At 38.8% G+C, this 6,512-nt stretch overlaps 1 long non-coding RNA gene across 1 annotated transcript; it reads right to left on the bottom strand.

Annotated features, from left to right (window-relative positions):
- Window positions 1-370: 370 nt before the first annotated feature.
- Window positions 371-6,512, bottom strand: LOC307011721. The gene is made up of 4 exons (XR_013800466.1): window positions 5,952-6,512; window positions 5,785-5,841; window positions 4,870-4,938; window positions 371-464 (listed from the first exon to the last, which is right to left on the bottom strand). It is a non-coding gene; the product is annotated as an uncharacterized lncRNA (long non-coding RNA).

The following is a 6,512-nucleotide window of genomic DNA, read 5'->3' as shown; positions in this document are numbered from 1 at the left end:
AGACAAGCATCTACTCACTGTTTTGGTTTTTAATGACCCTGTTTCATGTCTTCCTGCGCTTTTTTTTTCTAGTTATTGGGCGGGGGCTGGAACAGACTTGTGGAAATGAGAATTGTGTCTTTCTTCCATTAGTTTAGCTACGATTTTTGCAAAATGGAGGAATATTTTGAGCCTATGTGGGAGTTCACACATAGGCCTATTTGGGAACACCTTTGACTAGAACAGCAAATGCTGAAGGAACGTTAGCATTGATAACGTGATGAACTGGTCTCTCCAAAAAGCCATAGCTTAAAATAAAGTGTCAAGCTATTTAAGAATCGAATGAACACCCAATAAACACACAACTAGTATGAACAACTTCGAACACTTACCCCATTTTGTCATTGGTCAGTCAAACGGAGAGCCCAGCCCCAAACAAACACCATTGGTTGAGCCACTGTTGTCGTGCTGGGCTGGTCGGAAAGCTGAAACAAACAGAACAATGTTTTTAAAACACCACAGAGAGACAATGATCAAATAACTACAAATAACTTATTTGGCTTACTATGACTCTGCATATAACGCTGGGGAAGGAGAACGTATTTTAACATCCAAAAATTATACACTTCACCTTTGAAAAACAAACAAACATTCTAAATGATAAATGGCACAAACTATTTTGCTGAACTTCATTCTAACTCCCAACAATGAACATTTATGTGATTTATTGTTGATGAGCAATTGTAAAAATGACATCTTCCAAATGAAAATGCACACAGCAAATAGATGCACTGGTTTGTTTTTATCATCAAGGAAGATTCTGTTTATTAGAATTAAAATTAGGGACTGAAGTTTCAGATTAGCCGTTTTCAAACTGGGGTCCAAGAGAGTTATGGGGGTTCATAATGTGAAAAGACGAATATAATATAACAATATATAAAGTATAAGTGTGCATGTGTTTCAGTGTTATTGTTGTTAAAAAAAAAAAAAACTATTAAAAATCATTGTCCTTAATTGAAATAACGCTGAAATAAATTAAAATCAAAATGTTGGATGAAAAACTTATTTTGTCATTTGCCAAGGCAACAATTCTAAGTTTAAGTTGAAGAACTAAAACTGAGTCTAAAACTAAAAAATGAATTAAAATTAAATATAATTAAAAACATAAAAATGACTAAAGCGCATATTAAAATTAATAATACAAAAATATAAAACTAAAAGTTAACTGAAAACATTAGTATAGTAATATATATGTAATAGTTAGGGCCCTTGGCATTAAAAACTTCATAAACCCTTTTCCTAAATAATGCCTTCTGCTTCATAAAACACAATTTTGTGATGATTCATTATTTGCCACCACCATATCACAAAAACCAATTCGTCGGACGTTCTCTACCATTATTTGTAACCCAGAGGCTTCGACATGGCCATATAGTCTGCACTGTCAGCTAGAGCTCTTCTCCTGGACGATCACGGCAGATTCCTGCATAAGAAGTTTCAGCCATCCGGTGAAGTCAGGACTGAGGAGATGCGTCTCTCACTGCTAAGAGATGTTCATCATTCTTGATCTGAGTCTGTCAGGCCCCGGTGTTTTAGTGCCTCTTGCTATTAGGCAGAATTGACAGGCCAAGAAGGTAGCGAATAGCAGAAACGTGTGAAATTAAGGAGGGCATCGTGTGTGTGTACGTGTGATGGGAGAGAGCAAGTGAAGTGTGGCCGTCATTTAATCTGCAATTTATCAGTTTAGGCTGCACCTTGTTACAATGGAGCGAAATTGTTGCTGCCTTCAGGAGAGATGAGATGGCGTCTCGTCTCTTCTATTGCCCCCCTCTCTCTCTCATTCGCTCTTTCTCTGCATGCACCTCTTAATGTAGTCTGACAGCGGGGGGCCGGATGGAGTGGGAGAGATATGGTGGAGAGGTATTTTTTATTGTTATTATTATTATTTCTGAAAACCCTCAATTAATATATAGCGTTGTCATCCCCTCCATGGGCGAACGGCCATAGCTGTGTGACAGAGAGAGAGAGAGATAGACGCCTGTGGAGGCTTCTGTGTCATATAGGGCTGAGGTCACACACTGAGGTCGGTTGCTTTGGGAACATACACGCACAAACATCTCTTCTATAACACTGAGCACATTCATTTCAGGGCAATCAATGCTTAATTGGCATTTTTCCCATTAGGCCTCTCTATTAATGTCTTTTTAAATCAGATTTGTATGAGTTGTGAGCTAGTTCATGTTAGATTTCCCATTTTAGAAGCCTAATCAAATTACCTCATTGGGCTTCTGTGGAATGGTATTTTTCTATATCCATGACAATATTCGATTTAAATGGCCTCCCTGCTAAACAGGTTGACAAGCATAGTGTATTAATCTTAGTGCAGTGTCTCCTGAAATGACATGTAATCTGCAATGCGCTTAGCCACGTTTACGTGCATGGACGTTTGCGAATGAAGTGTCCATCATGACGTGGAAAAGAATCCTCTGTGTGATCCCAACCAGGGTTTTGGTATAAAACGCTGTAAATGACTGGTGCCAGTGAAGAACCATTTTTGGTTCACCAAAGAATCTTTCAGTGAAGAGTTTTCTTAAGGTGAGTTCACATTAGCAAAAAATTGTATAAAATGTCAGTAGCGTAGAGATGTATTAAAGAGTTAGTTTACTCAAAAATGGAAACAAAATTGTATCAACTCACCCTCATGTCTTCCAAACACTTAAGACTTTCGTTCACCTTCGAAAACAAATGAAAATATTTGTAACGAAATCTGTCCCTCAATTGACAGTCCACGCAACTACCACGTTGACACTTCAAAAAGTTCATAAAGAGATGGTTAAAGTAATCCATATGAATTGAGAGGTTTAGTACACATTTTCTGATGAGACTGGATTGCGTTATATGATGAACCGATTGAATGTAGGCTTTGTAGGTGACATGTGAAGGCCAAGTATGGTAACCCATACTCTGAATTTGTCCTCTGCATTTAACACATCCAAGTAAATGCACACACATTAGGAGTAGTGAGCAGTGAACACACACACTGCAAACCATGGACACACACACACCCGGAGCAGTGGGCAGACATTTTTGCTGTGGTGCCCGGGGAGTGATTGGGGGTTAGGTGCCTTACTCAAGGGCACCTCAGTCGTTTCCTGCCAGTATTGAAAATCGCAACCTTCGGCTTACCAGTCTGACTCTAACCATTAGACCATGACTGCCCCATTCACATATAAACATTGATCAGCGAACATAAGCAGAAGCTAAACCGAACCTGCCATGGCGCACGAGAACAACCCTCATTGGTTTTTGCAAAAGCTCAAACATGCAACGTAACACACGAGAATGAACCTCATTGGTTCTTGCAGAAGCTCAATCATGATGCATAACACACAAGAATGAACCTCATTGGTTCTTGCAGAAGCTCAAACATGCAACGTAACACACAAGAATGAACCTCATTGGTTCTTGCAGAAGCTCAAAAATGCAACGTAACACACAAGAATGAACCTCATTGGTTCTTGCAGAAGCTCAAATATGCAACGTAACACGAGAATGAACCTCATTGATTCTTGCAGAAGCTCAAAAATGCTTTGTAACACACGAGAATGAACCTCATTGGTTCTTGCAGAAGCTCAATCATGATGCATAACACACAAGAATGAACCTCATTGGTTCTTGCAGAAGCTCAAAAATGCTTCGTAACACACGAGAATGAACCTCATTGGTTCTTGCAGAAGTTCAAACGTGCTGCGTAACACGAATGAACCTCATTGGTTCTTGCGGAAGTTGAAATGTGCTGCGTAACATGATAATAATGCGTAACATGATAATAAACCTCATTGGTTATTCCACATCAAGCAAACATGATTGAGCTTCCGTTTACCACAACTGATGTTTGTGTTGATGAGTGTTTATTTGTGAATGAAAGCCTAAATTCAATCTGGTCATCATATAAAGCGATCGTGTCTCTTCAGAAATTTTAACTAAACCGTTCAATTCATATGGATTCGTTTTTCCATCTCTTTATGAACTTTTTGAAGTGGTAGTTGCGTGAACTGTCAATAGAGGGACAGATATCTCTCAGGCTTCATTAAAATATCTTCATTTGAGTTTCGAAGATGAAAAAAAGTCTTACGGGTTTGGAACGACCCGAGGGAGGATAAATGATGACAGAATTTTCATTTTTGGGTGAACTAACCTTTAAGCACAGCTCATGCAGCTGTCATTTTCAAACCAAGCTGCTTTCTGTTGGTAAAAGCGGCAAATTCGCTTGACCAACTGCATGGCGATTGACTTTTTCTCTCTCAAAAGAAACTCCCAATCACATGAATTCCTATTGGAATGACTGGATTATGCTTGCAAAATTTCGCTGAAAGGTAAATGTGACCTCACCTTTAGTGTGAAGAACGTTATAAATCTAAAGAACCCTTTTCCACTATAAAGAACCTTTTGTAGAATGCTACGGTTCCATGGTTGTTAAATGTTCTTCATGAAACCATGCCAAATGAAGAGACAGTGAGTATACTGTATTACCTGGTTTAGTAGCAGCTATAAGACGAAGTGTCGGAGCATTAATGGTCAGCGGGAAACTGGACAAAGTGTTGCGGTGCCGTTATCACACAGCACTTTTTCTACAAGAGCCTCTTTAATACAGAGCAAGTTCACCTTTGTTAGCCTGCTGGGCTGACAAGCAGGGCAGGGAAGCCAGGACCAGCCCTGTTTAATGCCTGTGCCCTGTAAAACAGCATTGCGCAGCAGAAAAGTCAGGGCTGTGTTAAATACCTGCAGGGCATACTCCAGGCAACCATGGGGAGAAGAAGAGAGAAATGGATGGAGGAAAAAGAACTAGGCCATCTAAAAAAAGGAGAGATGGGGAACAGGAACTCTCACCTGGCAGGATTTGATGACACACATAAGTTGCGGGACGTAATTCAAACTAAGTTTCACAATAACAGCTGTCTGAAACACATCAAGAAAACATTACATTGCTCATAGGTTTGTTACATAAAATATAAATGTTAGGAATAAGGCCATGTTATTTTGTGATGTTATGTTAGCATAGCTAACATACCCACATAAGAATCTCATAACCACACCCACAGAGATAAATAAATGGTAACTTTATAAATAACTGCAACATAACACATTTAAACTGTAAAGAATGATAATCTCTTATGAATGTGCTGCTCATAACAGATATGGTGGTAAAACAACTGAAAAGTCCCATTATCATCATAAGAACAATATAAATTGTTCAAAAGTTTGGCGTCAGTAAGATTTCTTTAAAGAAATGTCTTCAGCGAGAATGTATTAAATTGATCAAAATTGACAGTAGACATTTATAAAATTACCAAAGATGTTCATTTAAAATTAATGCTAATCAAAGAATCCTGAAAAACTGTATCACAGTTTCCATACAAATATTAAGCAGCACATTTTCAACATTGATAATAATAAGAAATATTTCTTGAGCACCAAATCAGCATATTAAAATAATTTCTGAAGGATCATGTGACACTGAAGACTGGATTAATGATGCTGAAAATACAGCTTTGCATCACAGGAATAAATTACATTTTACCATTTTACGTATGCTTGTATTTGTAAAAAAAAAAAAAATATATATATATATATATATATATGTATATGTATACATAAATATGTATATATATATATATATATATATGCCTATATACATATTTATGTCCAAATGGTCATCAGTGGCAGGTTTGGATTCTACAAGCTCCGTCACTGATTATACCACTATTAAAAGCACCATTTTATCTTTTGTGCTGTAAAACATACCTTTCATTTGTTCCGCTCCTTCACCAAAACAGATCACACCACGCACAGAGAATTAAACTAAAACAATCATGGGATAAACAACAATAACAATTATTTGATAAGATACATTTTTTCCATTAAGTGTAGTACTTATAGGCCTAACGTTAAATGTTAAACACTGCTTTCACCGTTAAACAATGCAGATGCGTCCCACTGAGAATGACTCAGCTCTGAAGGTCTATTCAGAGATCAGATCGCTTCAACCATGACAACAACTGTTTTATTTCCTCAAACGTGGATTAAACTCTTCTTTGATGAAGACGTGACTTGACATCCTCTGCTCACTGCATGTCGGGGGCCGAGACAGCTCACTTTTCCATCGGGCACGTCGCCAGACAGCCTGCCCTGGGTCAGGGTCCTCAAAGGAAGGCCGCTGTGGCCGGAGACACATTTGCTTGTAACTTCTGTCACCTGTTGCTTGAGGGACGAGGCAGCATGACTGAGACCAGTCGCATCAGTGCAGAAGAAGCTACGGAGACTATCTGATACCGGTGTAGTAACGAAAACTGCGAGCCCGTCGATTTAGTTTCCTCAGGCACATCAGTGGCACAGCTCAGAGCTCATTTCTCATATTAACGCTGACAGAAATCAGCAAAGCAGGCGTCAAGCATACATACTTAGGCCAGATCGCTCTCACTCGGAGGGAGCCATTGGCTACAGATGATGCATGTCTGATTGATCGTGCTGGT

The sequence above is a fragment of the Phoxinus phoxinus genome, assembly GCF_949152265.1.
Source record: "Phoxinus phoxinus genome assembly, chromosome: 15".
Classification (NCBI taxonomy): Eukaryota; Metazoa; Chordata; class Actinopteri; order Cypriniformes; family Leuciscidae; genus Phoxinus; species Phoxinus phoxinus.
The sequence above is the reverse complement of the archived record's forward strand: the minus strand, read 5'-3'. Positions and strand labels throughout refer to the sequence as shown.